The sequence below is a fragment of the Micropterus salmoides genome, unplaced genomic scaffold (genome assembly GCF_014851395.1).
Source record: "Micropterus salmoides isolate LMB-PRFRI ecotype aquatic unplaced genomic scaffold, ASM1485139v1 Ms_hic_scaffold_2, whole genome shotgun sequence".
Classification (NCBI taxonomy): domain Eukaryota; kingdom Metazoa; phylum Chordata; class Actinopteri; order Centrarchiformes; family Centrarchidae; genus Micropterus; species Micropterus salmoides.
Genome location: NW_024041150.1, coordinates 51,954,706 through 51,980,494, shown reverse-complemented (window position 1 = coordinate 51,980,494; position 25,789 = coordinate 51,954,706). Strand labels below are relative to the sequence as shown.

The 25,789-nt window shown below is 41.4% G+C and overlaps 1 protein-coding gene and 1 pseudogene across 1 annotated transcript in view; both read left to right on the top strand.

Moving 5' to 3' along the window:
* The first annotated feature begins 11,653 nt into the window (after positions 1-11,653).
* Positions 11,654-24,394, top strand: LOC119912039 (annotated as a pseudogene).
* The window catches only part of LOC119912751 (zinc finger protein 658B-like), a 29,606-nt gene continuing 21,273 nt past the window's right edge, over positions 17,457-25,789 (top strand). The window contains exon 1 of the mRNA XM_038732041.1: positions 17,457-17,805. The gene's annotated coding sequence lies outside the window, so the exon portion shown is untranslated. The remainder of the gene's footprint in view (positions 17,806-25,789) is intronic.

Below are 25,789 nucleotides of genomic sequence, written 5' to 3'. Positions count from 1 at the left end.
GATAGTTTCATACTGTATATACAAAAAAAGAACATTAAAAAACAACAATAATAACAACACTGCTTCATGTTCAGCAGGATTTACACCAGTGTCACATTTTTAACTTTGTTTCTCACGCTTTTGGTTTTATTGAAGGTAATATCAGATTTTATCAGTTGCCAAAACAAAGATCTAAATACAGAAATTTAAAGTACAGATTATGTTAAGGTAATCTTTTTAACAGATTTGTAAAGGTTCACCAGTGAACATAACATGAAGTTACCATGCCTATAACAGCTGAATGCGGCGATTTTCATGTTGCTCAGCAAAACGCTTCACAAATTTATCTAGCTCTAATGCCTTTGTGTGTTTTGATTCAATGCTGAGGACAGCCAAACTCGATAGTCTCTTTTCTGTCATAGTTGACCGCAAATAAGTCTTTATGAGCCTGAGAGATGAAAAACCTCGTTCACAGGATGCACAAAACAACCTTGCTCTCCTTTTCCCCCTTTTGTCTGTCTAGTACTCTCCTTGTCTGATGTAACTCGTGTTTGAGATCCTAAATATTTGAATCATAAGCTTTAGCCAGTAACAGAACAGCCTCCTCTCTCAAAAAAGTTGGACGGATTTAGTGCCTGTACACCCTGCATAATGTTACAATTTGTGTTAGAAAATCTTTTTCCTATTTCTCCAATCATGTTATCCAGAACTGGATAGTACACAGAGACACAAAAAGTGTGTTTGCTATCCTGAACTACATGCTGTCTATCTTGGCCTCTTTGGTTTTTGCTGAGTTGTATCAATGTTGCTTCATTGACATAAATCAAGTGTTTCACTCCACATTTCCTCAAAAGAGGCTTGACTACAGTACTGGACCAGTGTCTCTTTAAGTGCTTCATTAAGTTCAACAGCCTTATCATAGTCCACTGTTTTAGACTGAAGTGTGTCTGATAAAAAATTGGAGTCACTCAGGACCTTTCTGAACAGAACAAGACATCCAGCAAAATTCAGATCAATTTGAGCCAGTATCCCTCTTGCTTATACAGCTCTTTGTGGATCGTTCTCAGATGCGATCTCTTCAAGCACCTGTACTATCGCAGGCAACCTGTCCATAACATTGCGACATGCTATGTGCCTACAGGCCCAACGTGTATCACTTAGCTGTTGGAGTTCCCTTGGTACACCATCAAACATCTCCCGCTGCACTTCTAGCCATTTGGTATGTACATAATACATAATACATACAGTCGTTCCAATAATGAGAAGAAGTTTCCTGCATCTGCCACACTTTTTACAGCGTCTACTATAACTAAGTTCAAGCAGTGTGCACTACAGTGAACATAGAAGGCATGTTTGGCTACTTATTTTATTTTTGCTTGAACACCTACATGTGCCCCGCGCATCACTGCTGCGCCATCGTAGCCCTGGTCTACAAGGTTTTTCATGAACCACACCGTTGTAAAACTATCTCAGAACAAATGACATTTGCTCTTTTTTCTGAACATCTTTAGTTTCATCAACAATAACTGAAAACTGCTTGCTCATTTTAACTTCCTGGATGATTTCCTCTTTGACCATTGCAGCCAAGCACTCAAGTATTTCATTCTGTATTGTTTTACTCGTGTATTTTGCATTATTAGCTTGTTGTTTGAGTCTTTTTTTAATGATGGGGTTATGGTTACCCAGCAGGTCTAACTAAAGGGCAGAGAAGTGTATTAGACTGCGACTCTGCCTCCTGGTCTCAACTCTGGGTTGTCATGGATTTGGTCCACTAATAAACTTGGCCAGATTTCTAGAAATGAGAGCTGCTCCTTCCCAAGTGGGATGGATGCCGTCTCTCCGAATCAGACCAGGTCTTCCCCAGAAAGTCTACCAATGATCAACAAAGCCCACATCGTTTGCTGGACACCACCTCGACAACCAGCGGCGGAATGACGACATGCGGCTATACATGTCATCACTGGTCAGATTTGGCAGGGGTCCAGAGAAAACTACGGTGTCCGACATTGTTTTTGCATATGTACACACCGACTCAACATTAATCTTAGTGACCTCCGATTGGCGTAACCGGGAGTCATTACCGCCGACGTGAATAACAATCTTATTGTATTTACGTTTATGCTTAGCCAGCAGTTTCAAATAAGACTCAATGTCGCCCGCTCTGGCCCCAGGGATGCACTTAACTATGGCCGCTGGCTTCGCTAACTTCACGTTTCTCAAAATGGAGCTGCCAATGATCAGAGTTGGTTTCTCAGCGGGTGCGTCGCTGAGTGGGGAAAATCTGTTAGAAACGTGAACAGGTTGATGGTGCCCCGTGGGCTTTGAATGCTTATGACTATTCCTCCTTCGGACAGTCACCCAGCCCCCCCTTCCTGGCTGCACCGGAGATGCCGGGGGACGGCTACCAGAGGCTAACTCAGGCCGACCCGCACCAACTACCGGGGACTGGCTAGCTACAGTAGCTAAAGACTGATCTACCAAGGTGCGGAGCCGGACTTCTAAATCACTGAGCCTTGCCACCACATTTGATGTGCTGCAGCAAACCTTTCAAAAGTTGAACTCATCGTTCTGCATAAATAGTTATGATTATTGATGAGTTAGTAGCCTACTTGAAATTAAAGTTGGAGACTAACTACCATGCAGCCTAGAGCATTTTAATGCACAAAGTTAATGAGTAACAAACAACCCCAAAATTAAACTGCAGTAACTGGAATTAATATTATAATATTAGTAAGCTGTATAATGTACTATTACAGTGACTATAGTAACATCATATATATAATATTATCAAACTAACAGTTTATGATTATATTAATAATATACTTTTAATATAATGTTATTATATAACTCTAATAAACTCATTTATACTAGCTCCTCTTCCAGGTTGTGGGTCGAGCCTCTGCAGTGGACAGATGTAGATATAGCCAGGATGCCGTTGTGCCAATATGTGCTCCTTCTAGCCGCCTCCTCCTGAGAGCAACATGTTCTCCTTGTTCTATTATACATTTATAGAAAATACTGCTTCCTGCTTTCTTACAGTGCAGACGCTTTGCTGCTTGCTCTTGCCTCTGCTTGCATTCTTTTGCTTAAACTCTCTTTTTTTCTGCTAGAAATCAGCAGCTCTTAAATACTTTTAAATCACTGGGACTGTCAGATAAAGTTGGCTCTTGCCATACTTAAATACAAAAACATACAAAAAAATTTATGATCTTAGTGCTACGCGAGTGCGGCCTATCAATAGCACTAGCCTGTACTGCAGTGACTGGAGCTATAGCTAATGCTAATTAGCAACAAGATGCCCCCCTTCTCCACGGACGACTTCTACAAACTTCTACAGAAAATTGCAGTGCTGGAAACCAAGATCCACAGGTTAGAAGTGAAAGTGGAAGTGAATGGACTACTGTGGGAATGACACCACTTTACGGTGGACCCAATACAGTGGACAAGAGCATGCTAACACACAGCTAATTAGCAACAACAAGACTACCAAGAAGCAGGAGGCCTGTGTACTGGGTAATAAATCTAAAAGTGGGAGTCCTCCCTGGAATGCTCTTGGTGCAAAGCCTAAGGGTAAATCATTTCCTGGGGAAATGGGAGGACGAGTAACAGGCAGAACCCAGCGCCCTGAGATTTATGATGCGACTGGCTGGCCTGCATTATCATCCAGGCAGAGCGCCTCTTCAACCCCTGTTCTTGGTAGGACACAGCCGTGGACAGCTGCGAAAGGGAGAGTTGGCAACAAACCTCCCCAACAACCGAGTGTGCAACAGCAGAACAGATTTTCACCACTATTGCAGGAGCCTAGATCCTCGTCTAATGACCTGGATAACCTCCCGTCCTCACACAGCAGGGTAAGGACTGAGAGTAAATTAGAAAGTAAAAGGCTGCAGGGAAAGCTAACGACTGGGCCTCAAACTCTGATTGTGGGAGACTCTGCTGTTAACAAAGCATGTGCAGTAAGAACACCAAAGTACTCAGAAAGAATCCTGCATATCGTGGCTGAACAACTACCGTGAAAAACATCATAATGCACATCGGGACCAATGATGTTGTGTAGCAACAGTCTGAAGTGTTGAAAGAGGATTTTAATAATCTGATGAACACGGTCAGCTCTTTGAATGCTGAGGTGTTTATCAGTGGCCCTATACCTCCAATCCGAAGAGGAGCTGAGAGATTCAGTAGATTGATGGCATTGAACACGTGGCTCTCAACGGCCTGAACTGTCCATTCAATGCATTTCATCAAAAACTTTTACTTTGTGTGGGACCGCAGACATCTTTTTAAGGCAGATGGACTTCGCTTTAACAAGTCAGGAGTAAAATTGTTCAGCTCCAACCTGTTTTACTTTCTGCGTCACTCATCTGTTCCATCTGCCAAGGACAAGAGACAAGAGGAATCTAAACAAGAAGAAGACCTAACACAACACGCCAGAAACCCTGAAGGAGAGCCACCTCAGCCCCCGCCGGAAGAGAGCTCTGATCACGGGAGACAACTGAGCCAAGTGGAAGAGTCTCCACCTCCCTCACTGTAAACCAGTAGTGAGGATTCATCATCTCTACCCCCCCAATCCCCATCTAGGTCACCCTCATCTCCAGACACCCTTTCTCCCCTCTTCTCCCTGTTGGACTTCACTGATCACATGGAAGACCTGGTTAGAGCTGGGACAAAATTTACTCCCGTAACTTCCCTCACTCCACTCCCATTTTCTCTACCATAAACCCCCTCACCGTCCACCTCCACTACAGCGCCCAACCCGTCCTCCCGCTCCACAATGATGAAAAAGCCCAGTAAGCTCTGTCTGATAAGTGCTGGGTCCAGGCTACAAGGAAAATAGCACTCATGACTCTTCCATGACTCTCATGAGAAGCCGGGGCCCAATGTGCTGGTAGTCTTCTCCATCCCTGTCTTGATAGGTAACAGAAAAAGCATGGTGAATGTGTTAAGAAACAGGAAGCACTCAACAGATCCTGCAAATTTAGTATTAATTCCTCATCAGCCACAGCCTGTCGGAAAAAAGTGGGCCAGATAATGTTTTTAACACACTAAAATTAGCTTTGTTATACGGAAAAACATTTTTAATCAATGATTTTATAATCACTCACAATCTTAATTTCATGTTTTTAACTGAAACTTGGTTGGACCGAGATAACAGTGCAGCTGTCCTTATCGAGTCTACCCCTCCCAACTTCAGTTTTATGAGTGAAGCTAGAGTGCATAAGAGAGGAGGTGGAGTTGTCATTTTGTTTAATGACTCCCTCCAATGCAAAAAGATATCTTATGGGAAATTTGCTTCTTTTGAATATGTGGCTGAATTCCTCTTCTTGAGCAATTACAGGCACCCTGAATACTGTGCAAACTTTTTTGATGACTTTGGTGAACTGCTGTCTATAATCTGTATTGACTTTGACTTTGAGGTTATTGTTGGTGATTTTAACATCCATGTTGACGACCCCCAGGACAGAGGGATTAAAGAACTGTGTTGTGTTCTTGATAATTATGGACTGACTCAACATGTGACGAGGCCCACGCACAATAAGGGGCACACTTTGGTCATCTCCAAGGGTCTGGATGATGTTGCTCTCTGATCATTCCAGTGTTTTCTTTGAGAGTGCTATCTGCGTGCACACAAATGTTAAAACAGAGGTGATCACAAAACGGCATATCACTGAAAACAAAAATTTATTGAGGCTTTCTCCTCAACACCCGCCCTCTCACGGGTCTCAGTCAATGAGCTTGTAGATAATTTCAGTTCTAAAATTACAAATGATATTGATGCCATTGCACCAGCCAAGGTGAAGGTGGTCTCTGGTAAGAGAAGATCTCCATGGAGAAATGCCACGCTGGTTAGAACTCAAAAAAAGAGTTTTGAAAAGCTGAACGCAGGTGGCGGAAAACAAATCTCCAGGTTCATTATGACATCTATAAAGAGAGACTTCGCATTTATAATTTAGAGCTGAGAAATGCAAGGCTGTCCTTCTTCTCTGACATCATCACCAAAAACACTAATAATGCACGTTTGCTACTGTCGACAGGATAACCAACCCTCCTGTGTCTGTAGCCTCTGAACTTCTATCCACCAGGGCCTGCAATGAATTTACCTCCTTCTTCACAGACAAAAGTCAAACAATTAGACAAGCAGTCAGTGCCTCCATGTCAGTAACAGGATATGTCTTGTCCCCGTTTCCACTTAAAAACAATTCATATAGCATGAGACAATTTGATTCTATTAACCATAAAAACCTGGAGGACATAATACAACATCTGAAATCCTCCTCATGCTGCCTTGATATTCTGCCAACAGGTTTTTTCAAAAATGTTTCTAAATGCATGGCCTCAGATTTACTACAAATTGTCAACATGTCTCTCCTCTCAGGTTAAAAAAAAGAGCAATCTAGACAGGTCACTAATGAGCAATTATAGATCCATATCAAATCTCCCATTTTTAAGTAAAATCATTGAAAAGGCTGTTTTTTAACAGCTTAGTGCTTTCTTGGCACTAAATAACTGTTTTGATGTCTTCCAGTCAGGTTTTCGACCACACCACAGCACTGAGACGGCTCTTGTTAAGGTCTTCAATTAAACACTGACAGTGGCAGAATTTCAGTCCTAGTATTATTGGATCTCAGTGCTGCATTCGACACGGTCGACCACAACATATTACTAGACAGACTTGAAAACTGGGTTGGACTTTCTGGCACAGTACTAAAATGGTTTGAATCCTACTTAAAGGACAGGGACTACTTTGTGTCTATAGGTAATCACACATCTGAGCTGACAAAAATTACATGTGGAGTTACCCAAGGCTCCATTCTGGGGCCTCTTTTGTTTAACATTTACATGCTTCTACTGGCTCAGATTATGAAAAACAACAAAATATGTTACCATAATAATGCAGATGACACACAGATTTCAGACAGACAGAACCATTTCACCAGGGGACTATGATCGCCAAAACGGGGTTAGGAACTGTATTGAGCAGGTCAACGATTGTTGTTTGACCCTTATGGCCCAAAAAAGGTAAGAATTACCAAAATAAAGGTTGTGTTGTGTTAATGTACCGTTGCACAAGTATTATTCCCAACTACCAGCATTTATTTATTAAGTGAGCATCACATCAACATGTTGTTGTTATATTTCTAATTTCTTCTGTATTAACGGAGACTAAAGAGGTTTGCAGGCTACATTCACAACACACAGTTTTCCTTCAGTGGCTTTGTGTTTGCATCTGTTTGGGCTGCTCATTAATTACATTTACATTTATTCATTTAGCTGACGCTTTTATCCAAAGCAACTTACAATTGCTATTTGTGTCAGAGGTCGCATTAAAAATTAAATTAAAACTCTGCTCTGTATGAAGCACACTCCCTCATACACATAAATATGATCAGCTGGTTTCAGGAAACCAACTAACTAAACTTCATCTTCTGCCTGAAATCAAGGAGCCATGTTTCTAAACGGCCTTAGCGACAGTAACTAAGGGGCGGGGCGAGACGCCGTGACATCGCGAGAACACTCCGCGGGATCCCGCAGCGCTCCTGTATCTCAGCCTGAAGAGCTCCGAGACCAGAATCCAGACTCAGTCCAGGACAACACGGTCCACCAGTCACAGCGGAGACCTGCAGGACGATGGAGAACCAGAACCCGGACCACAGGAGCCAAACAGCAGCCTCGTGCTCTGATAGCGCCGATGTTCAGGTCAGTGTTCATGACTTCATCACGAGACTAAAGACACGAGGAAGAGTCTCGAGGGTCCGTGTATCATCCGTTCATTCTGTTGTTAGAGATCAGAGCCTGAAAACCCGCTCCAGGGTTTGTGTTGACGTGGTTTGATTTCCAAAGTGTCTCCGTGGTTCCTGTTTTCATCTTGAAGAGAGGAAGCTGAAAGAAAAACTCACGAGCGTTTCTCTTTTCTTTGTTCTGTGACTGTCGGCATTTTCCCGCGCGTGCAGCGCGTGTCATGGCGGAGCGCGCAGAACAAACAATGATCCGTCTGATCTGTGAGGAGGATTTCTTGTTAACTTCACTGCTGCTTGTTTTGAGATAGACTGCTTGAATCTCATGTCATGAAATCACAATTTGTTTTGGTCTAAAATGGGACAAACAACATGTTTCTGTTGTGCAAAAATCAATTAAGTTTGTACCTTTTTAAAAGATCAGATGTTTGATCCTACATCTCACATTTGACTTGACGTACAGCTAAACATGTTGTCCACTTTGTAGAAAATACCGATATAGTTCTCATTTGGGAATTCAGCCTACAATTCAGCCAGATTTCCGGTAGATATCGGCCAGTCCTACTTCTAATGTCCTACCTAGAGCGTTTGTGTCTTGAAGCTGAGTTTGCGTAGTGTGATGACCAGAGTGTTGACAGTTCACCTCAGGACCCAGAGGCAGAGCAAACCCCTGTCTGATGCTTTGTTTGTTTGACAAAGTTGTTTCCAGTTTTGAAGCTTAGTTTCTTTGCAGTTTGGGCTTTTCTGAATTATGAGAACTTTGCTTTTGGGTTGGTTGTTGGCTGTCAGGACCCAGGTTGACAGGATTTCAGTAGTCATAAGTGTTGCTGTAACCGCTGCACTAAAGAAACACATCACAATATACCACATAAGTCACATATCAGTAATTAAATGTGAGCTGATGCACCAGAAGTGTGATCGTGTATGTAGATGTTGACTATCAAAATAAAAGCAGACGTTAATTTATCTACCGAGTCCTTTTCAGCTCGGCTTACTGATGGAATCTTTATTAAAGAATTGCTGAACAGAGCGTCACTAGTTTTTAATAATGTGGATATATAACCCAACTTCAGTTGGGTTTTTGTGTGTGAAGTCGCTGTAGTGAACAGACTGTGCTGTCAGGAGCACTGAGACACAATCAGATTTGGCTTCTCACTTCAACTCACCTGACACATCTTCATCACATATGGACGGTGTAAATGAACAAAGTGACAGCTCTCGCACAGTCGCTACACCCGTGCGTAATGCTGCATGGTGGCTGCACAAAGGTACTGCAGGGGACAGTGCAAGTTCAAATCTCCCAGGAGTTCATCATTCTGTATCGCAGTAAGAAAAAAAAAAAAATACTCAGCTTGAGGTTCAGTTCAAACGTTGGCCAACGAAAATAAAACTAAGTGACGCCTCTTGTATTTAATAGACAAGCTTAGTAATTCTCAGACAACACCGGAGTTCCCCCGCAGCCTCCGATGGTGGTGAGCAGAGCACTGGCTGTAACTCAGGACAGACTGGGCCTCTTAAGGACTTGTGCGTTTGGAATCAAAGTCGGTCTTTTAAAAGCTATCCAATATTAACATGCTAGCTTGATAGTGAGCAATGTATGCAATATAATGTATAATCAATAATTTTGTAATGATAAAGTTAGATGTTTTCTTACCCCTGATGTGAGCCGCTGCACTGCACTGGGGGCGTGGCTTTGGAAGGAGCCCAGAAGGGAGGCGGTGGGAGTTTCTCTGTTGGATACTTTCAAAAAACCAGCAGTTTCTTGCTAGTTTCTCAAACTTACCTACCCTGCCTTTAAGGTGGGTTTTGATAAGTGCTTTGAAAGAGTCCATGTCGCTGCAATCTAGGATGTGTATGGGTAAGGAGTTTCATAGGGAGCGGGCTGCAATGGTGAAAGCTCTGTCGTTCAAGACAAGCTGTTCACGGTGTATTCCTCAGAGAATTAAACACTTTTCCACAGTAATACCAAGAAAGAGGGCGTCAATTTTCTAGATGTGGTTAAAATTGTACAGATGATACTCTGACTTCCCGTTCCCATGAAGGCAGCACGGAGCTGCACCACATGTAGCTGACGGGGGAAAAAAATATACTCTCGTCAGTCGCAGTTGACTAAACTGGCAGGTTTTAATGTTGCAGAACACAGTTCTTTTGCAAGTAGTTTAAACTCGTAATGTTGTGAATCTTTGGTGTAAACTTCCAGCGACTTTGTTTATGTAATTCTGTTAAACTCTCTGAATTTTATGCATCAAACAATAATGCTTTATGACTTCCGTCTCACAAACACCTTAATTTCTGTATCAAAGAAACTCTTTCCCATCTTTGATGACATCTCAGACCATGTTTTCTTTATTCCAGCCATTATGAGTTTCTGAGCCGGCTGCATTGACTGCCATTGTGACACTAATGCCACTCTGTTGTTTTGCGTTTGTTGGTGATCAGAGTTATTTCTTCTCTCCTCCACGTCAGTGATCAGCACCTTGATCTTACGCTAATTAGTGATGCACCGCATGTTCAGCAACCGAAATTAATTGACACACAATAGCAAAAAAAAGCACTTTCGGTGTTGAGTCAAAAGACCTATTACATATTACCGAACAATTACGTTGACATGTCGGCATTGTGGAAGCATTTAAAGTGTCACAGAAAGACACACAAATTGCCATTTGCAGACTCTGTTCTGGTAAATTGTCTCCTAGCACATCCACTCCATCTGTGGCTGACTTTTTAGAAAAACTGAACAAACTGTCTGACCCGCTTTTGAGTGTTTCTGTGAAGGCAATTAATATAGCTGCACCTAAATTTGGAGTGCACACGTATTCAAGCCTTTATGGTAACTGCAACGGACCACAGCGAGCTGACCGGAGCTGACAGGCAGGTTAGCGACTTTTTCCTGTCAGTTTCTCTTTACAAAGGCATGAGAGTCCTTCCTGAAGAGAGGCTGTGAAGTCTTCATGTGACGCGATACAAGAACCACATACAACATTATTTATCATATTGGGTCGGACTTGATGAATTTAGCTCGAATATACACATGTGACAATGTCCGGTTTTCAAAATAATGCGTCTATACAGTATGGAAATAAGATTCATTAGATTACATTCCAAAAAAGTATAAAACATATTACATGTGTACATTAAAAGTAAATGGACACATGGAATTTACACGGAGTAAAAAGCACTTTACGACTATTTAATGTGAATGTACTTGTTCTGTATTTTGTTTTCCAATTATGTTCGATTTCGGTGCATCCCTAACACTTTAAGTTTGTTGTTTTGTAGCAGGATTGGCTTTTGTAATAAGGACGTTAGGAGAAATACTGTCGTATTTATGGTCATTTGCGTTGTAGTTTATGGGAGGAGCAAAGGCGGAGTATGTGGCTCGTGCATGTGCGCTCAATCAGGGTTCCCGCAGCTCCTTAAAGTCTTAAAAGGTCTTAAATTGAAATCAGGGAAATCAAGGTGTTTAATTTTAAATTTGCTTTAGGTATTAAATGGCTGGCGGGACAATTGTCATGCACAGTCGCCTAATTAGCCTAATTAACCTCATAGCGCCATAGCATAGTCCCTTCAAAGATGCAGCCCCTGCAAACTTAATCCCCAAGATGCACAAACATTTTGTGCTACATGTATCATCCCAAGACGCACAAAAAAGCCTATTAAAGCCATACCTGAAATCAGACAGGAAGTCATTTTGATTTGAATGTGCAATTACAGCCCATGTATGGCCTTTTTACAAGGTCTTTACTTCAACGATGAAAAGTTGTGCTATCTGTGAGGTTTCATTGATGGGCGTATCTGTGGCGAGATGACTGTTGATGGTTTGCTATAAAACAGGAAGTTTGTGCAACTTAACTGTACATGCTCAGATCTCTACAAAATTTCACACATTTAATAAGGGTCACGCCCTGAACACATCTACATGCAAATATTCACTCAACGGCATGCCGCCACCCACTGGTAACTACTCCTTAGTGACAGCTCCAAAACGCGCAACAATTCAGGCATCTCCACAACTCCTGCCGCCACAGCACGTTCACGTAATGCGGCGCGGTCACATTAAACGCCGCGTGCGTCACAGCGCAAGGGCCTGGCAATTTTTGTTGCAATTTTTTACTTTCCACCCCTGTCATTTATTTAGTATGCAGTACATACTGAGTGCGTATGACTGACTATGTAATAGACAGTACATAATCACTATGTGGTACTGTATGTTAGTATGGGATTTCAAAAATGTGCTGTAATGGTTTTAGAAAGCTCACTACCTGATTGTGCACTGTAATTTTTACTGTTCTGTTTTACCCTGTTTTTAAATGTGCTATACAAATAAACTTGCCTTGCTCCACCATGACATCTCATTTACTGTGTTTCTCTCTGCTGATATAGGGAAGGAGAAGAAGAGAGGGACTCAAACGTCACCGCTGTCAGCACTGTGACAAATCCTTCACAACATCTGGATATTTGAAGATTCATCAGAGAGTTCACACTGGAGAGAAACCGTACAGCTGTGACCAGTGTGGGAAAACTTTCACTACATCTGGTCACCTAAAAAACCACCAACGTGTTCACACTGGAGAGAAACCGCACAGGTGTGAACAGTGTGGAAAAACTTTTGCTGAATCACGTAACCTTCAAAGGCACGAACGTGTTCACACTGGAGAGAAACCGCACTGGTGTGAACAGTGTGGAAAAACTTTCAGCAGATTTGATAGGTTACAAATCCACCAACGTGTTCACACTGGAGAGAAACTGCACTGGTGTGAACTGTGTGGAAAAACTTTTGCTCAATCAGGTCACCTACAAATCCACCAACGTGTTCACACTGGAGAGAAACCGTACTGGTGTGAACAATGTGGGAAAGTTTTCACTACATCAGTTCACCTAAAACACCACCAACATGTTCACACTGGAGAGAAACCGTACTGGTGTGAACAGTGTGGAAAAACTTTTGCTGAATCAAGTAACCTTCAAAGGCACCAACGTGTTCACACTAGAGAGAAACCACACTGGTGTGAACAGTGTGGAAAGACTTTTGCTCAATCAGGTCACCTACAAATCCACCAACGTGTTCACACTGGAGAGAAACCGTACTGGTGTGAACAGTGTGGGAAATCTTTCACCTATCAAGGTGCCCTAAAGGTGCACAAACGTGTTCACACTGGAGAGAAACCGTACAGCTGTGGCAAATGTGGCAAATCTTATACCGACAGAAGAACCCTTAAAGGACATAAATGCATTCACAAAGAATCAGTGTGACAGTTTTCACAGAGCCAAGCTAGCTGTTTCCTGCTGCCCTGAATACAACCACCTTTTATCATGTGACTGTAATAATAACAATAATAAACAGAAGGATTAGTAACAATTGAAGTGGGGGTGTGTTATCAGACATTAGCAAAATTAAATAAGGTTGATTGAGGAACTGACAGTTTGTTATAAAGTCATTGTGACCATGGCCAAGCCATCAAAAAATTGATTTTACCTATATCAGTGTGTCTGGGGTCTTAAAGTCTTAAAAAGTTAATAAATCAATTTTGGGAAAATTAAGGCCATTAAAAATGATTTGTCTTAATCGCCATTTAACAAGGTATAACATTTTGTAGATACTGGTCAATGTGAAAACCGAATATTATGGAAAAACTTTTCCAAACAAGTACATTCACATTTTCGCCTTCTTTTTTTTTTTTTACCATTGCATAGGGTTAGGGTTAAAAAGTGCTTTTACTCCGTGTAAAGTAAATTACATGTGTTCATTTAATTTTAATGTACACATGTAATATGTTTTATACTTTCTGTGAGTGTAATCTTTTTTTGACTTATTAGGCTGAACACCGAAAGTGCTATGTTTGCTATTTCCGGAAGATTAATTTCGTTGCATCCCTAGTTACAACAGAACGTAATCTTCCACTTAGTCGGTCTGAGCGCTGACCGAACAGCCGCGTTACTCAAACTCAAGAGCAAGATCCGCCATCAACAAGTGATCAGTAAGACCGAAGACGACAGGGAAAATAGTAACGTTTGGAATTGGCTAACGTTAGCTGGCTATTTAGCTAACTGTGCCTTTTATTGAAACACTTTCACCTTTTCATAAAGCCGAAGCACTCGTCAGTGTCACTTTTTGTGAACAGATCTATCACAGCCTGAATGGAGCGGGACATAAAGAAGTTTGATGTGCTACAGAAAACTTTTCAAATGTTGAACTCATCGTTCTGCATAAATAATTATGATTATTGACGAGTTAGTAGCCTACTTGAAATTAAAGTTGGAGACTAACTACCATGCAGCCTAGAGCATTTTTCTTGAACAAGTTAATAAATAACAAACAACCCCAAAATTAAACTGTATTAAATATTATATAGTGGTAAACTGTATACTATTATAATAAATATAGTAACATCATAAATAATATATTATCAAACTAACAGTTTATGATTATATTAACAATATACCTTTAATATAATGTTATAATATTATACTAATACACTCATTTATACTAGCTCCTCTTCCAGGTTGTGGGTCGAGCCTCTGCAGCGGACAGATGTAGATTTAGCCAGGATGCCATCGTGCCAATATGTGCTTCTTCTAGCCGCCTCCTGAGAGAAACATGTTCTCCTTGTTCTATTATACATCTGTTTTATGGAAGTTATTGTTATAAAAATGGACACAAATAAGCTTTAAGATGCCGCCTACACTACCAACGTTATCCATCACTCTATTTATTCTCTTCAGCTTTGTTCCCTTCTGCCGTTTTTGAATTATGTTGTATTGATACAGTAGTTGATGAAATACTGTTTACTTTTACAGTCTCAAAATCAATTTATAGTAAATAAAATTAAAAAGTAAAGTGTTTGCATGCAAGCAAACATTATCTAGTTTGAAACAACTAATACACAAAATCACACTGTTCACATGATTTTCAGTAATGTTGCAAACATAAACGTCATAGTCGATTTAAGACAATGGATTTTTGCAGGAAATTTGACCAGTTCTTCACAAAGATAACAGGCCTATACAGACTGAGAAGGTTGGTGAATGCCTCAGCTTTTAGAAGAGATTACAACCTGGTCACATATAGGCCATAAAAATTTGAGTATATTTAAATTTCACAATTCCTCTTTTACAGGTGCATTGCTGACTTAATCGGTTACAGCTCAAAGTGGCGTCTGTCTTATAATATGTTGAAAAGGTCTTAAAAGGTGTTGAATTTTACTTCAGGATACTTGTGTATATACCCTGTATATGTACTTTTATTAATCCTCTATATGTCATTACTTTATGTTCTTTGCTCATCTTATGTGATTTTATAATTTCCACTTAGTGTACCAGTGTTTTGATATAATGACCTTCTGTGAGATTGTTTTGTGTCATGCTTTCCTGTGAGAAAGGAGTTTCCACTGTGGCTCAAGGCTGAGAAAGGCTTTTCTGTTGGACTCCACAATTATTCTCTAGCATTAAATATCTTCTCTGTTTCTCTGGGTCAGACTCTCTAACAGCCCTCTGGTGTATGAGCTCTGCCCTTCCGCTGAATCACTCTGTTATTCTTACTTTAATAAATATACCAAAGACACCTGTTTGTTGTAACTTCTTTATTTCTTCAGAAGGAAATATACCAAACCTCCAGTCAAACGTACTGTGACATGTTCACCATCATCCCGTCAGGTCTGTGAGGGCACCGGATTGAAAATAAATCTATAAAATTTTATAAATTACTCTCAAGATTTGTACCACAACCTGGGACTGCATTAAGCTGCAGCATCAATGAGCATCTGTCTGCAAGAAAAAACTGGCAGATGAAGGATTGGATGATGGTTTCCATGATGTGATCATGATGAAAGTGAAACGTCCTGTTTTGATCCTGCAGTCACAAACCTTTAACTTCTACTTCAGATTCTGATGTCGTCTGTGCAGCAGCACCAAAACAAGCGGTGGAAGCTGATTTACAAAGGTGGAAAACCTCTTTATCGTCTTCTCACTCTCACATTCCTTATTAAATATCATGTTTTCTAATGAACTGCATCCCTTGTGGAAAACAAAAGCCCACTCTTTGGCCTCTGAGTCTGTTTGGGGTCAAAAGAAACCTCCAGACTTTCACTCTCAGTCCTTCAGAGTCTAACAGCTTTGGCCTCTGAGTCTGTTTGGGGTCAAAAGAAACCTCCAGACTTTCACTCTCAGTCCTTCAGAGTCTAACAGCTTCCAGAGGTTTTGTTGAAGAGTCAGACTGTGTTTGAGCGCCACCTGCTGCTCATTAAGCAGACAGACCAATAAAGATGAAGAATAAAGAGAACAGAGTGCTGCTGTTCCTCCATCTTCTGCTCTTTCCTTCATTGTTTTACTCTCTCTGGATGCTGCTGTGCTCTGACAGGAAATCACTGACGTTTAGTGGCTGAACGAGCAGCTTTGATTTGTTATTGAACTTTCTAATGTGTCTGTTAGCTCACATGTCTTTGACCTTTACACCTCAGCTCATGTCAGCGTTGATGTTTCCTCCCTTACTGTAACGTACAGAAGCTGATGTGCTTCCTGCAGTAGTTTGGTTGTATCTGCTGTAAGCTGCAGTTAATAATTAGATCTGTTCTGGCTCTATTATTACTGAGGGATTCTCTGTTGTTTGACCCTTATGGCCCAGAAAAGATAAGAATTACCAAAATAAAAGCTCCTGTGGTGAGTCAACATTTTTAAGGTACTGAAATACAGGATTTTACTGCTGTAGTTGTTGAGCTGGAGCACTGTCTGTCTGTGAGCATCAGACTGTAACTGATGATTGTCTTCATTAGAGATTTTCAGTAGTAGAGTCTGGTGTGGAGGATTTACATCGTGTAAAAAAAAACTTAAAATAATAATTATATAAACTTTTGGGAGTTTAACTAATAACAAAACACATTTAAACACTAAAAAGTCCTAATTTGTAAAGTAACTAGTACCTAAAGCTACCAGATGAATGTAGTGAAGTAAAAGTTCAATATTCCCTCTGAGAAGTGGAGCAGAAGTAGAAAGTAAAGTACAAGTACCTGAGTGTTGTACTTTAGTACAGCAGTGTAGTAAATGTAGCTGTTGTGTTAATGTGAATGTTTTGTGAGGAGCTCTCCAGTTTGTCCTGAGGGACGAACAGACTGACAGTGACAGGAAGCAGCCAGCAGGAGGCAGCAGAGGAGCTTCAGTTTGTTCAACAGATGATAGTTTTCACTTTAAAGTCACTGGAGGAGCAAACTGTGTGCAGAGGGTTTGTGTCCTGTTACCTTTAATAGAAACAACCAGTCCTGCTATAATGGAAGATCAGCAGCCCAGTAAGTTGTTGTTATTCACAGATTTTAACAGCACAAACATTTTACATTTCACATTAATGACTCTGAAGCTGAATAAACAAACGCTCGTCTGACAGCATCTCATATTTATTGTGTGTTGCTCTGTTTGTATGTTTGTACTCTGTGCTTTTAATACCCAACGCTGCCACAGAGAAGAGATCCTCCACAAATATTATTCCCAACTACCAGCATTTATTTATTAAGTGAGCATCACATCAACATGTTGTTGTTATATTTCTAATTTCTTCTGTATTAACGGAGACTAAAGAGGTTTGCAGGCTACATTCACAACACACAGTTTTCCTTCAGTGGCTTTGTGTTTGCATCTGTTTGGGCTGCTCATTAATTACATTTACATTTATTCATTTAGCTGACGCTTTTATCCAAAGCAACTTACAATTGCTATTTGTGTCAGAGGTCGCATTAAAAATTAAATTACAACTCTGCTCTGTGTGAAGCACACTCCCTCATACACATCAAATATGATCAGCTGGTTTCAGGAAACCAACTAACTAAACTTCATCTTCTGCCTGAAATCAAGGAGCCGTGTTTCTAAACGGCCTTAGCGACAGTAACTAAGGGGCGGGGCGAGACGCCGTGACATCGCGAGAACACTCCGCGGGATCCCGCAGCGCTCCTGTATCTCAGCCTGAAGAGCTCCGAGACCAGAATCCAGACTCAGTCCAGGACAACACGGTCCACCAGTCACAGCGGAGACCTGCAGGACGATGGAGAACCAGAACCCGGACCACAGGAGCCAAACAGCAGCCTCGTGCTCTGATAGCGCCGATGTTCAGGTCAGTGTTCATGACTTCATCACGAGACTAAAGACACGAGGAAGAGTCTCGAGGGTCCGTGTATCATCCGTTCATTCTGTTGTTAGAGATCAGAGCCTGAAAACCCGCTCCAGGGTTTGTGTTTACGTGGTTTGATTTCCAAAGTGTCTCCGCGGTTCCTGTTTTCATCTTGAAGAGAGGAAGCTGAAAGAAAAACTCACGAGCGTTTCTCTTTTCTTTGTGCTGTGACTGTCGGCATTTTCCCGCGTGGCGCATGCGCGGTGCTGCACGTGTCATGGCGAAGCGCACAGAACAAACAATGATCCGTCTGATTGATCTGTGAGGAGGATTTCTTGTTAACCTTCACTGCTGCTTGTTTTGGGATAGACTGCTTGAATCTGTCATGAAACACAATTTGTTTTGGTCTAAAATATGTCTGATGCTTTGTTTCTTTGACAAAGTTTTTTTCTAGTTGTGAAGCTGGTTTAGCTTCTTTGCGGTTTGGGTTTTTCTGAATTATGAGAACTTTTGGGTTGGTTGTTGGCTGTCAGGACCCAGGTTGACAGGATTTTTTTCAGTAGTAAGTGTTGCTGTAACCACCCCACTAAAGTTCAATAAAAAACATATTATTTTCTGTTAGGAACTTGCTGAGCATCATCAGTGCATTTACTGTTCACATTCCAGAAACGCATCACAATATACCACACATCACATATCAGTAATGTTGTAAGTAAATAAAGTTGGAAGATAAGCTTGTGATTAGGGCTGAAACAAATCGATACAATTACTAATTTGCATTGACGCAAATTCTGTGTTGACGGTTCATTTAATCCATATAAATACAGCGCACACGGTTTTGACATTTATTACTGTCGCACATTGTGCTTACGCTGTGAACCGTAGCTCTATAGCTATAGCTGCAGTCTGTAGCTCTATACTAGTGGTGTCCATGATCACAGTGTTGTCAGAATATTTGATGTATGTTATACCTGGGTTAGTGCTACTGCAGTCATTACTGTGTATACAGAACCGGTGAGATTACAAAGCCTTGTGGGGCTCCGGTGGAGTGAAGTGACTGTTGACTTCAGAATAGGGTTTGCCGGGTACATCTTCACATACGAGGAATTTGCCTTGGTATGAATTGGTGCTTACAGTACACATAAAAGAAAATGGTCATATATAAATAAGGAGATCAAAAAAATGTACAAGAATACAAAAAATATCATACTATAATACAATGCTGACAAGTATGTGCAAAAGTTGGCAACATGAGCATAAAGCATAGTTGCTGTAAAGTGTGGGGTCAGATGAGTGTGTGTGTTTAGGAGGGGGGCATGAGAGCCAGTGACAGTGGGGACCTGGGCCTTTTTGAGGAAGCCCACTACCATCGTGAAGAAGCTTTTTGTGTGTCGAGAGGTTTTGGTCCTGATGGGCCGCAGCCTCCTGCCAGAGGGGAGAGTCTGAAACAGTTTATGTCTGGGATGGGCGGGATCAGCTGCAATCTTTCCTGCAGGCCTCAGAGACCTGGAGGCATACAGGCCCTGAAGAGAAGGAAGATTGCAGCCAATCATCTTCTCTGCAGAGCGGATGATACGCTGCAGCCTGCCCTTGTCCCTGGCGGTGGCAGCAGCGTACCAGATGGTGATGGAGGAGGTGAGGATGGACTCAATGATGGCGGTGTAGAAGTGCACCATCATTGTCCATCAGGACCAATGAGGTGATGTTTAGGTCCCACTTGAGGTCCCGGGAGATGATGGTGCCCATGAAGGGGAAGGAGTCCACCGTGGTGACTGAGGAGTCACACAGGATGATGGGGGAGGGTGGGGCTGGGCTCTTTCTGAAGTCCACGACCATCTCCACTGTCTTCAGAGCGTTGAGCTCCAGACTGTTCTGGTTGCACCAGGTCACCAGATGGTCCATCTCCCACCTGTAGGTGGACTGATCCCCACCTGAGATGAGCCCAATGAGGGTGGTGTCATCCGCAAACTTCAGGAGCTTGACGGATCGGTGACTGGAGGTGCAGCTGTTGGTGTACAGGGAGAAATGCAGAGGGGAAAGAATGCAGCCCTGAGGGGAACCGGTGCTGATGGTCCTGGAGTCAGAGACATGTTTTCCCAGCTTCGCGTCTGCTTCCTGTCCGTCAGGAAGTCTGTGATCCACCTGCAGGTGGAGTCAAACATGCTCACCTAGGAGAGCTTGTCCTGCAGCAGGGTCAGGATGATGGTGTTAAAAGCAGAGCTGAAGTCCACAAACAGGATCCTGGCGTAGGTTCTTGGGAAGTCCAAGTGCTGGAGGATGAAGGGAAGGGCCATATTTACAGTATCATCTACAGACCTGTTGGCTCTGTAGGCTTGGACACAGAGCTCTGTGAACAGCCAGCCTCTTTAGCAATGACCTTTTGTGTCTTGCCCTCCTTGTGCAAGGTGTCAGTGGTCGTCTTTTGGACAGCTGTCAAGTCAGCGGTCTTCCCCATGATTGTGTAGCCTACAGAACTAGACTGAGAGACCATTTAAAGGCCTTTGCAGGTGTTTTGCTTTAATTAGCTGATTATAGTGTGGCACCAGGTGTCTTCAATATTGAACCTTTTCACAATATTCTTATTTTCTGAGATACAGATTTTGGGGTTTTCATTAGTTGTCAGTTATAATCAAAATTAAAAGGAATGAACACTTTGAAATATATCAGTCTGTGTGGAATGAATGTATACATTATCCAAGTTTCACTTTTTGAATGGAATTACTTAAATCAACTTTTTGATGATATTCTAATCATATGACCAGCACCTGTAGTGTTTATCTTTCTACTTAAAGACCATGACCATGTTTTCTTTATTTCAGCCATTATGAGTCTCTGAGCCGGCTGCTTTGACTGTCATTGTGTCACTAACACCACTCTGTTGCATTTGTTTGTGATTTAGTCATTTCTCCCCTCCTCCACATCGGTGATCAGCACCTCAATCTTGCACTTATTAAAGTGTGGTGTTGTTTTGCAGCAGGATTGGCTATTATAATAAGTAGTGTTGTACTCAAGACGAAGACCGCCCAGAGACCAGGTCAAGACCAGAGTTTATCGAGACAAAGACAAGACCAAGACTTTTAGGGGCTGAGACCAAGTCGAGACCAAGACCGACGGCGGGCGAGACCCAGTCAAGACCAAGATCAGTTCCCCACATTACATGACACAGAATAAAATGTGGAATGAGATTGTACTTCTCAAATTCATCTGAAGTATCCATATTGCCTTTAAAACACCCACATACAAACACTTAGAGCTGAAATCAACATAAGCATCTTTATTCAACACTCCTTTCCCATGCTTACCATGTCGTTAACGGTAACAACACCTTCTTAATTAGGGTTATTGGTTGCATTTGCATTTAGCTGACGCTAATATCCAATTGCTATACATGTCAGACGCCTCTGGAGCAACTAGGGGTTAAGTATCTTGCTCAGGGACACAATGGTGGATAGGTCACAGTGGGGGGATTGAACCCACGTCTCTCACACCAAAGGCAGGCATCTTATCCATTGCACCATCACCACCCACAATACGCTTTACATCTAATCAAAGTTAGGATGTTAGAAAATAAATCAGACAATGCAAAAGCAATTCATTGATATTCCCAAAGTTATGGTCTTGACTGGTCCAGAGTCCTCAGTGTCTGAGACCGAGACAAGACCGAGTGCAAATGTGGTCGAGTCCGAGACGAGACCTAGACCATCAAAAAGTGGTCTTAAGACTGGTCTCCAGTACTACAATACTAGTAATAAGGATGTTAGGAAGTGATGCTGGCGTATTTATGGTCATTTACATAGTAATTTATGGGAGGAGCCAAGGCGGGGTATGTGACTCGTGCATGTGCGCTCAATTTCACGTTGATTGGAATCATAAGACTCTATGTAAGAAGTGGATGTAGTCATCGTGATTTCGCCTGTTGGTTTGTGGACTGCCGTTTAGAAGCCTCGTGTTTGGCTGCTAAGGCATTGCCATGTTTATTTGCAACCAACGGCACCGGATGTGACCATAGTTGGACAAGACGGTGGAGCTAACTGCTGTGTGCAGCGCTAGCTAGCTTGCTTAGCTATGTGCATCTGTAATTGACGTTAATTGTCATTTTAACCGGGATAATAATTTTGTCTAGTGAACAGGCTTAAAACTAAATGTACAAAGGAGTGGAAAACATTTAACTGTTGTGTGTGGGGCTGGACAATAATTATCACAATATATTTTTTTTCAATAACAGTATAACAAATGTTCAATAAATATTCAATAAATGTTTGATTATATTCACTTCAATAATACACGAATTAGGACTTAATTTTTCTTAAGATGTTTATTCTGTTGAGGAAAAAGGACTGAAAAAGGTTTTGCATAATTTTACTTAAAGATATTTGTTGACAAAGATTTTATCATAAATATTTTGAATGTTCTATCTCAGATTTGTGATGTGATCCACTATATCGTGATAACATTCTTGGCCATATCATCCAGTGTGTGTGTGTGTGTGTGTGTGTGTGTGTGTGTGTGGCCAGTCTTCCTCTGCACAATTGATGGCTCAGTGTCTTGTGGGCCGTGAACAGGGCATGGAAGTTTCTATTGGGTCAATTAAGGTGTCAACATGGAGATGTTTTTGTTTACATGCTAATTGTAGTTAGGCTGATATAAAGCGACGCAACAGCAGTACATGTGTATTTATTGAAATAACAATGCGTTGGGACTAAATATTTTACTGGATTGGATCTTCTGGACCTTTACCAACATTAACATGGCCATCTTTGTCAGTGTGATCCACCGGTGGAGCACGACTTCACCGAGAAGTGGTGTCAATTTTGATAACATGCGGTGCTTGAAGTGGGCCACCGATACCAGCAAGGTACTTCTACATTTTACTCTTTGGCGTCTTGGGACATTTTTTGCATACTGGTGGGCTCTATGTGGGACTCATCTGTTCCTGTTCTAGCCTGTTTGATAATCTCTGTCAGTGGAGACAGAGCAGGTAGAAGCTCGGGTGCCTTTTATGCAGCCGTGAGCATAAAGAAGCTGTCACAGTAACTTTTCAGGAACCGACCAATCACAGCCTGGCGAAACATTAAAGTATGGTGATATAATTTTCCTCAATAACAATAGAAGAAATGTTTTAGTAAGTGTTTGATTAAATTCATTTGAATGATGAAAAAAATCAGCACTCAAATTCATATATTGATATGATTATTCATATTCAATAATCATAATTACTTTGAATGTCCTAAAAATGTCTTGCTTTAAGCCCTGTACTCATCATGTGGTACAGTAAGTTAGCATGTGATTTCAAAGATGTGCTCTAATTTATGGTTATAGATAGCTTACTCCACCATGATATCTCACTGTCTTTCTCTCTGATATAGAGAAGGAGAGGAAGAGATGGACTCAAACATCATCGCTGTCAGCACTGTGACAAATCCTTCACAACATCTGGATCTTTGAAGATTCATCAGAGAGTTCACACTGGAGAGAAACCGTACAGCTGTGACCAGTGTGGGAAAACTTTCACTACATCAGGTCACCTAAAAACCACCAACGTGTTCACACTGGAGAGAAACTTTCCAGCTGTGACCAGTGTGGGAAAGCTTTCGCTACATCAGGTAACCTCAAACAACACCAACGTGTTCACACTGGAGAGAAACCGTACTGGTGTGAACTGTGTGGGAAAACGTTCGCTCTATCTGGTGACCTAAAAATCCACCAACGTGTTCACACTGGAGAGAAACCGTACAGTTGTGACCAGTGTGGAAAAGCTTTCACTACATCAGGTAACCTAAAAAAACACCAACGTGTTCACACTGGAGAGAAACCGTACAGTTGTGACCAGTGTGGGAAAGCTTTCACTACATCATGTGACCTGAAAACACACCAACGTGTTCACACTGGAGAGAAACCGTACTGGTGTGAACAGTGTGGGAAAATCTTTTCTCGATCAGGTGCCCTACAAAACCACCAACGTGTTCACACTGGAGAGAAACCGTACTGGTGTGAACAGTGTGGGAAAATCTTTTCTCGATCAGGTGCCCTACAAAACCACCAACGTGTTCACACTGGAGAGAAACCGTACTGGTGTGAACAGTGTGGGAAAACTTTCACTACATCAAGTCATCTAAAAATCCACCAACGTCTTCACACTGGAGAGAAACCGTACAGCTGTGACCAGTGTGGGAAAGCTTTCACTATATCAAGTGACCTGAAAACACACCAACGTGTTCACACTGGAGAGAAACCGTACAGCTGCGAACAATGTGGAAACACTTTCGCTCAATCAGGTACCCTAAAAAAGCACCAACGTGTTCACAACAGGAGAACGCTGACACAAGGCATCAGTGTGACAGTTTTCACAGAGCCAAGCTAGCCGTTTCCTCCTGCCTTTCCTCTTTCCTCATGTGACTGTGCTTGACTAACGTCATGTGATGACAGCTGAGGAAGTTTGATTTGGAAAGAGCTGGAAAGTGTCAGTCCAGAGGGTTTATAAATTCAATTCAATTTTAAGAGTACAATAGATTAATGTTTCATAAGGCAATGAGTAATCCTGTTAAATAATTGTGATCTCAATATTGACCAAAATAATTAGCAGCCCTACATGAACATTTAATTTAATTCATGAAATTATAGAACATTTGTTGTGTGAAACTGCTCCTCTGCCTTCTTTTTGTACAGGCTAATGCTTCATTCACTAAATTTTTTTTTTTTTTTTTTTTAACTTGATAAAACTTTAGAATTTTTTTTTTATTTGGTGAAGAGCGCATTATGACTTGTTAGGACTCGAAACTCAAAGTTTAAGACTTGGACTTAGTTGGAGACTAACTACCATGCAGCCAAAGCATTTTAATGCACAAAGTTAATAAATAAAAAAACAACCCCAAAATGAAACTGCAGTAACTGGAATTAATATTATAATAGTGGTAATCTGTATACTATTATAATAAATATAGTAACATCATATAAATAATATATTATTATCAAACTAACAGTTTATGATTATATTAACAATATACCTTTAATATAATGTTATAATATTATACTAATAAACTCATTTATACTAGCTCCTCTTCCAGGTTGTGGGTCGAGCCTCTGCAGTGGACAGATGTAGATATAGCCGGATGCCATCGTGCCAGTATGTGCTCCTTCTAGCCGCCTCCTGAGAGCAACATGTTCTCCTTGTTCTATTATACATCTGTTTTACTGAAGTTATTCTTATAAAAATGGACACAAATAAGCTTTAGGATGCCGACAGCATCCTTATAATTTCCACTTAGTGTACCAGTGTTTTGATATGACCTTCTGTGAGTTTGTTTTGTGTCATGCTTTAATGTAAGAAAGGAGTTTCCACTGTGGCTCAAGGCTGAGAAAGGCTTTTCTGTTAGACTGTTTCTCTGGGTCAGACTCTCTAACAGCCCTCTGGTGTATGAGCTCTGCCCTTCAGCTGAATCACCCTGTTATTCTTACTTTAATAAATATCACAAAGACACCTGTTTGTTGTAACTTCTTTATTTCTTCAGAAGGAAATATACCAAACCTCCAGTCAAACGTACTGTGACATGTTCACCATCATCCCGTCAGGTCTGTGAGGGCACCGGATTGAAAATAAATCTATAAAATTTTATAAATTACTCTCAAGATTTGTACCACAACCTGGGGCTGCATTAAGCTGCAGCATCAATGAGCATCTGTCTGCAAGAAAAAACTGGCAGAGGAGGGATTGGATGATGGTTTCCATGATGTCATCACCGCTGTCACCACAGACCGTCACTTCTGAGCTGATCAGAAATCAAAGAGAGAAAAGTTGTGTTTTCAAAGGAGCATGATGAAAGTGAAACGTCCTGTTTTGATCCTGCAGTCACAAACATCTGTGCAGCAGCACCAAAACAAGCGGTGGAATCTGATTTACAAAGGTGGAAAACCTCTTTATCGTCTTCTCACTCTCACATTCCTTATTAAATATCATGTTTTCTAATGAACTGCATCACTTGTGGAAAAC